The 14,468-nt window shown below is 48.3% G+C and overlaps 1 long non-coding RNA gene across 1 annotated transcript in view; it reads left to right on the top strand.

Annotated features, from left to right (window-relative positions):
* The first annotated feature begins 13,134 nt into the window (after positions 1-13,134).
* Positions 13,135-14,468, top strand: part of LOC311204026 — a 37,463-nt gene continuing 36,129 nt past the window's right edge. Inside the window, exon 1 of the long non-coding RNA XR_014617996.1 lies at positions 13,135-13,160. This is a non-coding gene — a long non-coding RNA (uncharacterized lncRNA). The remainder of the gene's footprint in view (positions 13,161-14,468) is intronic.

Below are 14,468 nucleotides of genomic sequence, written 5' to 3'. Positions count from 1 at the left end.
TACAATAAACATTGAAATGCAGTAACATTCAAAAGTGACCCTCCCCAATCTGGCGGAAATGAGAAAATACATAGTGAAACTGTAAAGCTTTAGGGGGATTCTGTCACTATATTTCTACTTGTGCATACTTACAATTATATGTATATGAACTGGTAGGTGCACAGATTTTTATATAATTTTATCTATGTATTAAAACAAACAAACAAACTTGCAAGAATCCTTGAATTTTGCTAGCCTGTTTTCTTCTGTAGGTGGGCCAGAGAGGTAAAATAATGCTTTTCTAATGTAAAAAAATGTTAGCAGCTGAAAGCACCATAAATCATGAGCCACTGGGGCTAATACCCAGTTTCAGGCAAGCAGAGGAAGGCTAGAAAAAGAAATCACAAAACTCTGGGGACTCTTGGGCACTTGGGCATGTTTTTTCCTAGCCTGATGGGTCATCTCTGTAACACATCCGGGCCTGTATCAGGAATAATGTGGCCAGCAGGAGCAGGGCAGTGATTGTTCATTAGACTCAGCTCTGGTGAGGCCGCACCTCCACTACGGTGTCCAGTTTTGTGCCCCTCACTACAGGAAGGACGTTGAGATGCTGGAGTTTGTCCAGAGAAGGGCAACAAAGCTGGTGAAGGGTCTGGAGCACAAGTCCTATGAGGAGCAACTGAGGGAACTGGGGCCTTTTAGTCATGCAAAAAAGATGCTGAGGGGAGACCTTATCGCTCTCTACAGCTACCTGCAAGGAGGGGGTAGAGAGGTGGGGGTTGATCTCTCGGGCAACAAGGAATAGGACGAGAAGAAATGGCTTGAAATTGCACCAGGGGAGATTTAGGTCAGGTATGAGGAAGAATTTCTTTACTGAAAGGGTTGTCAGGTATTGGAACAGGCTGCCCAGGGAGGTGGTGTAGTCACCATCCCTGGAGGTATTCAAAAGGCATGTAAGATGTGGTGCTTGTGGACATGGTCTAGAGCTGGACTAGGCAGGGTTAGGCTGTGGATGGACTCGATGATCTTAAAGGTCTCTTCCAACCTAAGCGATTCTGTAATTCCTCACTGCAGGAAAATTCAGACACTGCTTCCTTTAGCTGGCAACCTCCCAAAATTTGAGCAAGGCAAGGCACATACTTTCATCACATGGCTCCTTTTTCCAGTTTCATTGGCTTGTTCTCTTTAGGCAAACAGACTCCCCAGGTCCCAAAGCAGCAGCAGGGACCCTTCATGGCAGGGAAATACACCAGTGGCACTCTGAAGAGAAAACACTGTCATCTCAAATAAAGCCCCTTCTTTTGCAGCATGCTGGAAGACTAACACAGAGGTGAGACGTTAGGAATGTTTTTAAGGGTTCTTGCTTAGAAAGAGGCTGAGACCCCCTGAGATGTCCCTCAAGGATACCTCTCGAGAATATGCCTGTTTCCCTTGAATTACACAGAGCTTTCAGCCAGATCTGTTCTAGGGTTATGTTGTGTGGCTGGCAAAGGAGGGAAAAGAAGCCAGCAAGGGCTGGTGCACAACCTGCTGCTGTCTCCTGGTTACAGACCACTCAGAGACCTTCTTATGTCCCCATGTCTTGGAGCATTTGGTTACCTGCAAATTCCTGCAGGTGACTTGTAGAATAAAGATAGTTTGTCACTGTTGGCCTCCTGGCCCAGCAGGTAGGGAACCTCAGCTGGAGCAGATGGATCTGGACCTTCCCCAAGTTTGGGAGTGTCTTCAGCCAAAGGCTTTATTTGAGGTGACAATATAGATTTCTCTACCATGAAAGTGGGGTCCCTGTCACTGCCTTGCAACCCGAGGAGTCAATTTGTCTAAAGCAGACAGTGTATCAGGGCGTGAGAAGGGAGTAGTGCCCTGTCAGTACAACCTCTCTAACCCTGGTATGGACTAGGAAACCTCTTACTTTCAGATACTGTGACAGCACAAACTTAAAATGTTGGTGTGTTTCAGGCACCCTCCAGCAATGACGGAGCTGCCTAGCACGTGGTCAGTGATGACTGCATGTGAATATAAAGTGTATATTGTCTGTACTGCAGACTGACACAAACAATGATCTCACCATAATGCTTCAACAATATGCTAACTCTGCTAGGAGTGAAGAGTCATATTTGACAACCAGAGGAACTTTCATAAAGACAGCCTTTGTGCAGCCAGAATACAACTGCACAGTATTTTCATGCTTTGCCTGTCAAACAGATTGCTTTTGTATGCAGCAGGTGATGGCTAAAGACATGATTTCATTATGCTTAAAGCCATAGCTGAAATGAGCACCAGAAGTGAAATTTGGCATTTCCAGCCTTCTGTTCCATGATTACATGATTAACAGAGAAGCTGGTGCAATTCTGCCTCGGGCAATCTGTTGCTGTTGAACACTGGGCCCATTCTTTATCAACATACAAAGTAATAAACCCAAGTCTGTAGCACAGGAAATAACTGTGCTTGTGCGTGAAGGATGGGGGGAGGGTGCGGGGGGGGGGGGGGGGGGGGAATCTGTCTCCAGGCTGGTTTCACAGCATGAGCCCTTTTGGCAGATTTATGCCCAGGGGCCATGTACCCTTAGAGCCATTCAAAGTGAAAGTGCTACAGGTATCCCAGAGTAGGCAGGCACAGGCAGTAACAGCTCTTTTGCAAGACCACAGAGGCCAGTTCGCTGACCACAGAATCATTACAGAATTACAGAAGAATCATGCCATTTTGTGCTGCATGAGTAGCACTTCCTGCTGTGTCTAAACACAGATCACATGCTAAATTAAAGCATCTCTACAGAATAAAGAAGGCCTTTTTTACTATCCCCTTTCCTCCACTTCCAAAACCCAGCAGCTTTTCCCTCTCAAAATATGTTGTGGAGTTAGTCAAATTATTATTCCCAGTATCGCTCCGCTATTTTCCCCCAGTACTGCCTGTGAATTTCTTTGAGCTTTTCATTCTCCAAGATGTTGATGTTGTCATCATAAATAGGCTGGGCATATTTTTCCTCCGTTTTTTCAGGCTGCTGGAGGTGCCAAGTGTCTGAAGGGGCTGGGGCTCTGCAGTTTTATTGCCCTGCAGCAGAACTTCCCTGCTGCGTGCCTTTGCGTGGTTTGCACTGCAACCTGCCTCGTGTCTCTGCCTCTGTGACAGCCATTTGCTCCAGTTCACACTCTGCAGTTGGTGGATTAATGTGTTCTGGGTTTGCTGACAAGGTTCTGGTAGTAAAGGCGGGGAGGGCTACAAGGGGTGGCTTCTGTAAGAAGCTGCTAGGAGCTTACCCTGTGTCCAACCGAGCCAGTACCAGCCACTTCCAATGGGAACCCACTGTGGAACAGATACCCACCAGCAGCTGGGCTGGGGGAACACCCCACGCCGGAGCGGGTGCATGCCTGAAGGAGGCTGTGATCCCCTGGGAAGCCTGTGCTGTAGCAGGCTCCTGGCAGCCTGCCAGAGGAGGTTTGCTGGGCAGGGGAGGGGAATTGTGACCCTTGGGGGGGCCATGCTGGAGCAGTCTGGTCCTGAAGGTCTGCGCCCCATGGAAAAAGGGACCCACGCTGGGGCAGTTGGCAAAGAACTACAGTCCATGGGAAAGGACTCAAGTCGGAGGAGTTGCTGGAGGACTGTTTCCTGTGGGAGGGACCCCACAATGAAGCAGGAGAAGGGTGTGAGGTGTCCTCCCCTGAGGAGGAAGGAACAGCATAGACAGCTCGTGATGAATTGACCCTAAACCCCATTCCCCATCCCCCCTGTGCTAATTGGGGGAGGAGGGAGAGAATTGGGGAGTGAAGTTGACCCCAAGAAGGGAGGGCTAGAGGGAAGGGTTTTAAGATTTGTGTTTATTTCTCATTGCTCTGTTCTGCTTGGTAATAAATTAGATGAATTTTTTTCTAAGTTGAGCCTGTTCTGCTCCGGTAACTGATGAGTGATCTCTTCCTGCCCTCATCTCGACCCATGAACTTTTTCCTTCTGTTTCTTTTTCCTGTCCAGATGAGGAGGGGAGTGTTACAAGGGTTCTGGTGGGCAACTGGCCCCCAGCCAGAGTCAGCCCACCACAGTCTCTTTCATCTAAGCAAAGGAAAATCTGAGGGCAGGAAAGGGCGCACGGTATCTCCATGTACCACACTGTGCAGGTGCTGTTAAGTCTGACACAGATGATGCTTGGCACTCCCTTGCTTCCTGCCAAAGTGCCAACAGAAAAGAAAAGAAAAAAGATAAGGCCTTGCTTAGAAATTATTCAGAGAAAATGGGTTGTTGAGAGTCTCATGGTGGTATTCCTGTGAAAGACAGTCCTCGCTACCCATCTCCTTAGCTATGTTTCAGGTTCCTGGACTTTTCTCCATACTTAGCTGAAACCTATTGTTCTGGGGGGAGAACAGTGCATCACAACCCACTTGGGTTTGATCAGACTGACTAGATCACAGCCGTTCTTTTTCTTCTCTCCGCCCAATTGTTAGGTCTATAAACTGTTTTTTGTGGATGGTCTGTTGAAAGCTTTTTGTGACAGGCTCATTATGCTTAGCTATTTTCTGTGTGTCCTTTAGCAGTACTCCACAGATGTCCACACATCCATAGGCAATGAATCAGAAGAGAGGCTGAGATAAGACTGAGAAAGTCATGGTTGTTCAGTCTGGAGAAGAGAAGGTTCCAGGGAGACCATAGAGCAGCCATCCAGTAGCTGAAGGGCCCTACAGGAAAGATGGTAGAGGGACTGGTTACAAGAGTGTGTGGTGATAATACAAGGCTTTAAACTGAAAGCTGGACGAGGATTTGGACAACCTGGTCTAGTGGAGGATGTCCCATGGCACAGGGGTTGGAACTAGATAGACTTTGAACCTAAAGCATTTGGTGATTCTAAGACACCAGTCTAAGAAAACTTTGCGTGACAAAGAAATTTCTACTCCTCTCCAGGGAAGGTTCATGCTGCCTTTGGGGTCCTCTCACTGAAACCAAGTATTGGATTCTTCAGTGGAAGACAGAGAATCACTGCTCCTGCAGACAGCACCAAAAACCTCACAGCGAGCATCCGTGTAGCATGGATTCTTCTTACTCCCTTGTCCACCTAAGAATAGATGTACATGCACCTGTCAGGGAGCTGCAGTGCAGTTATCTCAATTAGACATGAATATTGGACTTGCAGGGTAGCTGAGGTTGGAAGGGACATCTGGAGACCTAGTCGAGTCCCTCTGCTCAGAGCAGTGTCAGCTACATCAGAGTGCTCAAGACTGGATCCAGTTGGGTTCTGAGCATCTCCAAGGATGGAGACTCCATAAACTCTCTGGGCAACCTGTTCAGCCTCTCATAGCAAAAGTGTTTCTTGCTGTTCACAGGCAGCCTCCTGTTTCAGTTTATGCCCACTGCCTCTGAGAAAAGCCTTGCTCCCTCTCCTTTTACCACAGTGCTTCACTTGGTATTTATAAACATGGATAAAATCTCCTTGAGCTTTATCTTTTCCAGGTTGAGCAGTCCCAGCTCTCTCAGCACCTCCTCATACCTCAGACTCCCCATTTCCTTCATCATTGTGGCACTTCCATGGCCTTGCTTGAGGAATGGCCTCACCAGTGCTGAAGAGCAGGGAAGGATCACGAAGGATTGGCCTCCTGGCATCACTCCTCCCTGTGCATCCCAGGATGCTGTTATCCACCTTTGCAGCAAGTGCACACTGCTGGCTCAAGTTCAACTTTGTGATCACCGGCACCTCCAGGTTCTTCTTCTGCCAAGGTGCTTTCCAGCCAGTCAACCCTGGCTTATAGTGATGCCTGCCCTTGTTTCTCCCCAGGTGCAGGACTGAATTTCTCCCTGTTGAGCTTCATTAAGCTCCTGTTGACCCATTTCTCCAGCCACACCAGGTCCCCATGGATGACAGCACGACATCCCAGCTGTCCTGTGTGCATCAGCGTGCTGTAAAAAGTGACCATGCATGCTAGAACAATGCAACACAGTTCGGATCGCTGAGGAAAACCCTTCGGTAGCAACTGTATTTGAGTCCCCTTGGTGACAGGTCTTAGTCATATAAATCAGGTAATTTCATTTGCTCTCATAATAAGTCCCTGCAGTTTTCCTTGGTACAGTCTAGGTGCATAAGTGGTCCCTCAGTTACATTCCATTAATCTTTGTGCCCTGTAAGATGAGTATTTGGGCTCTTGAATTTGATATGGTAATTCATTACCTGTAGGTAAAGTTGATTACAAGAGAAGCTGTTTCCTGATACTTCCTACCAGCAGGAATCAATGACTATGCAACCTCTCATTTTTGGACAGGATTTAAAACAAACAACAATCAAACCAACCCCAGAAGAACACCAAGTCTGGATTTCAGTTTGTGGCCCTGTGTACTCTTTAAAGGTTTAACTGGACTTTTGAAGACTTTGAGTTTCTGTTGTTGATGAGAACAGCAACTGAAAGTACTCTGGGCATCACTAGGCTGCACTAACAAGGCTCTCTCTCCTACCTATGCCCCAGCTTAATGTAAGGAACATGTTTGTTGCAGGGGTGCAACACAGACAGTCAGCACTGCCAGATCTTCCTGTCTGAATTGTGTATTAATGAGCAAACAGGGGCATTTGGCCAGGGAGCAGCATTCAAGCATCTCTGCAAGTATCCGGATTATGAATCTGAAATCATGTTACTGCAGTATGAATAGGGGCAAAAAGCATTCTATTACTCTGAACCAAAAGCAAATTATCTCACTCTCAGTCTGAAATGAAACAATACGAATGGATCGCTGATTGTAATCGCTGGCTGTGACTACTGGCTCCATTACTCATTCCTGAAATAACTGGGTGAAAGAAGAAAATAATTGGATTTTGTATATTCCCGATGTATTCATCTGGGCACAGATTCAGGGTGCATTCATTGCATTTTGGGTGAGTCATCTATTCTGGGTGAGAGAACCAACAAACTGTCCCCCACATCAAGCTTTCCTCTTTGCCCCCATGCTCCCCCCAAATCTCTCTGCCAGGCTTCCATCTTTGCCTGCCCAATCCTCCCACTGCCATCATCTCACCTTTAGGTTTGCTCTCTCCTCTCTTGCTTCCCAATTCCTCCCTCTCAGCCAAGTGTAGACAAAGGCTGCTGCTCCCTGCCCAACAGCATGTCTATGGGAACAAGTTATATGTCCTCCTCTGCGTGCCTGGTGCAGGGATGACCTTGCCTCTTCCAACTTTGCTCTTCTCCTCCATGCCAAGGAGGTACCAGCTCACACAGAAGCCAACTATACATCTGCAGCTGGCGTGCACCCTCCTAGCAAGCTTGCTGCTTGCTGAAGCACAAATGCAGAGGCAGCTGTGGTGGCCTGACAGCCACCATCACAGTGACCACCATCCTGTGGTGGTCCCACGCCTGGTGAGACAGTGAGCAGGGGGGACGGGCAGCATATGTGATGGGTGTAACACGGCTTTTGTCTCAGTTCAACATATGTCCAGTCTTTGCACCAGAGCCCAGTGTTTGAAACCTGGCCAGTGGAGCCAGGGGATGCTAAAATGTGGTGCTGGGTGTTCTGGAGGTGCTTTGGAGCAGTAAGAACACAGAGGATTCAGCTGTGTCTGTGTGGTTCTGGCCTGGTGCCTTTGCTATCCTGGCATTCAGAAAACTGGCACAAAGAGTTGCTCTGCACCCAGCAGCTATCCTGTGCCCCTGAGAAGCGCAACTCTCAGTTTAGGCAAATGTGCCTGCAGGTCCTCCAGTCCTGGGCCGAGGCACGGGACAAGACTTGACAAGGCAGCTTGACAAGCCTGTGCAAGCTGCAGGCATGCCTTGAAACAGACCCTCAGCAGCAGAAAGCTGAGCACCTGCCAGCTTCAAGGCCACGGAGGTCAGTCTGGTTGTGAGCGATCCGCCGTTGGCGCTGACTGCGGCGGTTGCCAAACTCTGGGCGAAGCTGTTTCAGCAACCCAAATCCTGTCCCAAAGCAGGGCGAGTAGCTCGGGCTGGGTTTAGGAGGGCTGGGGGTGGGGTGGGTGTGTTTGTCCTTTTGGTTGGTTTAGTTGCTTTAGGGGTGGAAGGGCTCAGTGAGGGGTGTGGTGGGTGGCAGGAGGAGGGGAACTGCAGCACCTGTACAAGCTGCAGCGGGCTCAAACCCTCAGGACAGCGATGTCTTTAATGGCTAAGTTGAGGTTTCAGTTCACATGCTCTGTTCTGGATGATGGGCTAAGTGATTTAGGTTTTATGAATGGCCATTAAAGCATGCAGCTTACTCATAAAATGTATTAAGCTGCAGGAATTTGCTTGCATATTGGATTAGGTTTAGCTTTAAGCCAGCTAAACAACATTAACCATGTGCATATTGTATTTATATGCAGTATATTCACTTTCAATCTCAATACATTGGCTTTAATAATAACTATTTTTTTTTTCTCTAGGAGGATGTATTTTATGTAATTTTAAATAAACATAAGGGATGCTTGTATATAAGTATGTGCATGTAAATAGGAAAAAAATAAACCCAAACAGAAATGTGCTGTTACTAAAACTCCTCCCCTGTATTTTCTATTGAGGATATAACATTTCTGGTTTAGTAAATTAAAAAAAATAAATAAAATTGCATGCTTGCCTTTCTGCTGTCCAGAGGTGTTTGCATTCCTGCTTCCTGGAAAGACCTTCTGTTCAAACACAGTAGGCTTTCAGCAGGGTACCAGATATAGCAGAAATACAAGCAAACTGAGATCTTTGCCTTGCATTTTTCCAAGAGGTGGTACATCCTATTTCTGAGAAGCTTTATTATTTCTCAAGCAGCCACAGGACTGGATTCCTCACTGTCTTTACTTGTTTCAGTGAAAAAGAGAGGGGAAAAGTATAAAATACAGGCAGTTTGAAATCTAGTATTGTCCACTCTCTTTATTCTGATCTCAGAAACGTAAGAATGCATAAGGCAGTGGATACGCCCTCCCTGTTACTCATTTGAATGGCTATACTGATATTTGCTGGCAGTGTTGTTTGGAACTAGTCTCTTATTTTTAGCTGTAATTGCTGTTTCCTAACCAGTGCCTTTATGGAGAGTATTATTTCTCATTCCTCTGTGTTTGCAAATGTCTCCTACAGATTTATGTCATTATGTGTGTAGCTTGGACTTGCTCTTTCAGACCATGTTGCCTGCTCAGGAAGGAGCACATAGATTTGTGGCTGCTGTCCCACCAAAACAGAATCACAGAATCATAGGTGTTGGAAGGGACCTCCAGAGATCATCGGGTCCAACCCCCTTGCCAAAGCAGGTTCCCTAGGACAGGTGGCACAGGTCAGCATCCAGACGGGTCTTGAATGTCTCCAGAGAAGGAAACTCCACACCCCCTCGGGGCTCTGTCACCCTCACTGTGTAAAAGTTCTTCCGCATGTTGGTGCGGAACTTCCTGTGCTCCAACTTGCAGCCATTGCCCCTTGTCCTGTCTCCACAGATCATTGAAAAGAGGCTGGACATTCCCCGTGTCCCACACTTTGGATATTTATAAACATTGATCAGATCCCCTCTTAGTCTTCTTTTCTCAAGGCTGAACAGCCCCAGTTCATTCAGCCTTTCCTCATAGGGGAGATGCTCCAGTCCTTTAATCATCCTTGTAGCCCTTCTCTGGACTCTCTCCAGGAGATCCCTGTTCCTTTTATACCAGGGAGCCCAGAACTGGACACAATACTCCAGGTGGGGCCTGACCAGGGCAGAGTAGAGGGGGAGGATCACCTCCTTTGACCTGCTGGCCACACTCCTCCTGATGCACCTCAGGATCCCATTGGCTCTCTCAGCCACCAGACACTACTGGCTCTGTTACAGGCCAACCTGTCATCCACCAGGACCCTCAGGTCCTTCTCCACTGAGCTCTTCTCCAGCAGGTCATCCCCCAGCCTGTACTGATACAGACTGTTATTCCTCCCCAGGTGCAAGACTCTACACTTGCTTTTGTTGAGCCTCACCTGGTTTCTCCCTGCCCAGCTTTCCAGCCTGTCCAGGTCTCTCTGGATGGCAGCGCAGTGTTCCTGTGTGTCAGCCACTCCTCCCAGCTTTGTATCATTGGGTACTTGCTGAGGGTGGATGCTATTCCCTCATCAAGGTCGTCAATGAAGATATTAAACAGGACTGGACCCAGCACTGAGCCCTGGGGAGCACCGCTAGTCACAGGCATCCAGTCAGAGTCTGTTCCACTGATCACCACCCTCTGGGCTCAGCCTGTCAAACAGTTCTCAGCCCACCTCACTGTCCTCTCATCTATCCCGTGCTCTCTCAGCTTTGCTATCAGGATGACTAAAGAAAAAGCCCCAATGCACAGAAAGTGCCACACAGAAAGTGCCACATACTGATGAAGTCAGACAAAGCCCCTAGATGCTGCCACAGGGGAAGATGAACAACTGCCTGTGTACCTACTGCAGCACTGTGCACCTGGGTGGGACAAGGGCTGGTGAGAAAACTACTCTGTGGTATTTGCCGTGTGCCCACGGAGGTGGCTGCACCGTACAGGAGCAGGAAATGGGTTCAGGACATTCAGGCTTCACTGACGTAAATGCTGTGATGTAAAAGACCCGCAGCCTCCACTCTGCATCACTGCAACCCGTGTGGTGCAACTGGCTCCTAACGACCTCAGAGCTGTGACCTGAGTGGAGACACACTGAAACTGAGCACTTCTACCCAGTGCCACATAGCATGGTGTTTTTCTTCTAAGGCTGTCTCTAGTATTATCTTTTTTCTGGGAATTTACTGGTAATCTTCAGGGAAGGATTTTGAGTTTGGTTTTGGACTTTGATGATCTTTGCAGATAGCATTGTTCTCTATTTCTTGCATTGTTTCTTTGATAGCAGAAGAGTTATTTAATACAGGAAGGTTTTCTGAGAGCCCACTCTAGTAACAGTGCATACCATTGTTTTTCTCATTACCAGACCTTTTCCTGTCCAGCTCAGAGCACAGCCTGGTCACTGGGTCTGCAGTTTTGCTGAGAACGGGGTCTGGGTGTGTGAAAACTGATCTGTGAGACACGCGATGCTGTGGCCAGTGTGGTGCTGAGAACATGGGCTCTGCTGACCAGGCAGAGGATGCCACTATAGTTAAACACCAAGGCAAACAGCCATTGTGCTGCCTTGGTGCTTAACTATAATGCAAGCCTTGTGTAATCTGGAAAATGAGATATCACTGGCACAGGTTGTGCAAACCTGCCAATGGTGCCAGTTAGACTGAGCTAGAGGTAATTCTAATAATGCCTTCTGCTGTTTTAAGTTATTAATCCTGCCCAATTTTGGGCCAAAGCAGAATGCTGTCCACGAGTGCAGCTCCCACCACTGCCGATGGACAGGATGCTGAGATCACACAGATCCTCAAAAGGAAAGGACCTCAAAAGATCATCTAGTCCAACCCCCTTTCCAGAGCAGGATCACCTAGACTAAATCACACAGGAATGCATCCAGGTGGGGTTTGAATGTCTCCAGAGAAGGAGATTCCACAACCTCTCTGGGCAGCCTGTCCCAGGGCTCTGTCACCCTCACTGTGAAAAAGTTTTTCCTTTTATTCACATGGAACTTCCTATACTCCAGCTTGCACCCAATGCCCCTTGTCCTGTCCCTGGCTAACACTGAGAAGAGCCTGGCTCCATCCTCCTGACTCTTGCCCTTTACATATTTATAAACATTAATAAGTTCACCCCTCAGGTCTCTGCTGGGCAAATAACTCCTTGAGTTACACGTGGTGAAACTATCTGTCCCACTTCCAAGCAAGCCAGTATAGATGGTACAGCATCACATGAGCAACAAGCTGCAAATATTCTACTGCAATAGCTGGGGAGCATCTGCAGGCAGAAGCTGGGAGAATGGACTTTATGGCTAATTCAGAGAATAGTCATGAGGGTGAATGGAGCTGGAAAGGCCATTTTCTCACCCATAAAGGCATGTGTGCCTCTTCTTCTCCAGGGCTGAAAATGAAGTAATTTGGAAGGATAGCCACAGGTCCTTACTCAACCCTGACTGAATTATTGCTGCGTGGGGAAATGGAGGTGAGTGACTACCCTGTATATCAGTGATGCAACTGAAAGCAAGCAGTCAGCATGGCCCATTTTCCCTTCTGGTACTGGACAGGTGGAGCCTCTGTTGTGGCTCACGCTGTGGGTTTGCTGCTGGGCTCACACAGGAGGAGAGAGTATGAAGACACAGAAGTCAGTGCCAGATTTGGCATAGTTGCACCCTGAGCAGCTGCTGCTGCCTGTGCAAAGAGTGCTGCCAGACCCACTGCTCCCTTGGAATGCTTAGGGCAGATATGTTTAGTTAGGTTTCCATTACTCCAAAAAGCTGTTGGTGCTGGAGATGTGTTAGGGGGTCCTGCTTTTCCCTGTTGGGGCTGGGCATCACCTCCAGGAGGTGAGGGGCAGTCTGTAGGAGGTGCTGTGAGATGAGCTGTTCCCTAAAAAGTTTGCTAAAACTGGGCTGTGGACAGAGGCATCTGCCTTGTACTCATGCAGGGGGCAAGATCCCAGGGCTAAGTGTTCTGAGCAACCTGTACCCCCTTATTCTGTGCCCACAGCTACACTACTGCTAGCTCTGATCATCTGGGGACATGAAAAAGAGACCTCTGCAGCCTTCATAGCCATCCACAGTGCTGTGCAGCCTGGGGCCCCACTTGACGGTGCAGCATGCCCCCAAAAACAGCTGCCCACTCTCTGGGAATCTCAGCGAACTGCCAACTTCCCAGCGAGGGCAGCAGGTCTACTCGTTAGTCATCCTCATCAAAGTGCTGTTTTCTTTTTCAGGCTCTTGGAGGTCTCTTCCCTGGGGCCTGGCAGAGGAAACAAGTGTCCTCTCCCCACAGCAAACGATGTGACACTGCACAGCCTTTGCCATGACGGATTCGATTGAGCGAAAGGGCAGCAGCCGCGCTGGATATTCAGCTGGCACACGCTGGATACAGCAAAGGTCTGTTCTGCCTTCTCTTGCTTTTCAAAAAGGAGGAAGGTGATGCCATTTCCAGACAGCGGGGATTTCTGAGGCACACTGAACAGAGTGAGCTTTGTGGCCTTTTCTTGCATCACATGAGGCCTGGCAGTGGTGCTGTTCAGGGGGAAGCACGTGAACAGCATTCCGCATCCTCTGCCCAGCTGCTTTTGTCGTGTACACATTGCTCACCTCCTCCTCGCAGTCTGGAGAGGAAGTAGGAAGTTTTGTAAGAGATTAAATACATTAGCCTCCCTGTGGGTTTTCTTCATGGGGTTTCTTCCTGTGAAGTCATGAGCACTCCTAAGACGCACTGTGGTGAGTAATTTAACAAATGGTTTCACTTAAAAAGAGAAACAAAATCATATATATTTTGGTGAGGAGTTGTTAAAGATGCTATTTTTCTGAAGTCTTGAAATTCCCTATTTCTCTCACTTCCCTGAAAAGGTCCAGGTGAAGGCACAGCTTAGGATAACTTTCTGGCCCCAAGGAGTTACAAAAATGCATAGCTGGAAAAATTCAGTTAGATATAATCAGAATTTTGACTTCAGAAGGTGGAGAAACTTGTAGCTCCAGATCTGCTGTCTGGGGGCTGAGGGTGACCAGTATGAGAGTTAGAAGTGATGTGCTGGGGGTCGATCTCACAGGGTGGGCAAAGCTAATGGGAGAAAGCACCAGTATGGGAAGCACTTCCCATTGTGCTTCCTGAGGTGGAGGGAGAAGCAGGCTGCAACCCTCAAATACAGGATGCAGAAACATTTGCTCCCTTTTACTCCTGACTTCCAGACTTCCTGCCTTGGTGGCATTGTGCTTTCCAGTAAATAATGATTTTAATGTTTTTGTTGGGTTTTTTATCCCTGGAAGAGGCTTTCTAAGGGTGCTCAGATTGCTCTAGGCCCTGGAACTGGGTAGCCTGGAAGGCTGGAAGTCACTCTGCTCCGCATGGGCCACCATCTTTGGTGCTGCCCTATGGGGCTGGGGGCACCATGCACAGCAGGAGGTAGGAAGGTAACCTGCTAATTTGACTTCATTCCTGAGAAAGCTGATGGAGAGGATCATCCTGAGTGCCATTATGTGGTACATGCAGGACAACCAGGTGGCCTGGCCCAGTCAGCATGGGTTCATGAGGGACAGGTTCTGTTTGACTAACCTGATCTCCTTCTATGACAGGGTGACCTGCTTCTTGGGCAAGGGAAGGGCCATGGACGTTGTCTACCTTGACTTCATCAAGGCCTTTGACACAGTTTCCCACAGCATTCTCCTAGAGAAGCTGCCTGCTCATGGCTTGGATCTGCATACGCTTTGCTGGATAAGAAACTGGTTGGATGGCCAGGTCCAAAGAGTTGTGTTACATGGAGCTACATCCAGTTGGTGGCCAGTCATGAGTGGTGTTCTCCAGGGCTCAGTGCTGGGGCCACTCCTGTATAACATCTTTATTGATGATCTGGGTGAGGGGATAGAGTGCACCCTCAGTAAGTTTGCAGGTGACACTAAGCTGGGTGGAAGTGTCGATCTGCCTGAGGGTAAGGAGGTTCTGCAGAGGGACCTAGACAGGCTGGATAGATGGGCCCAAGCCAGTGGTATGAGTTTCACCAAGGCCAAGTGCCGGGTCCTGCATTTCTGCCA

This window comes from Gallinula chloropus (assembly GCF_964237585.1).
Source record: "Gallinula chloropus genome assembly, chromosome: Z".
Classification (NCBI taxonomy): Eukaryota; Metazoa; Chordata; class Aves; order Gruiformes; family Rallidae; genus Gallinula; species Gallinula chloropus.
Note: the sequence above shows the minus strand (reverse complement) of the source record. Positions and strands in the feature narration are given on the sequence as shown.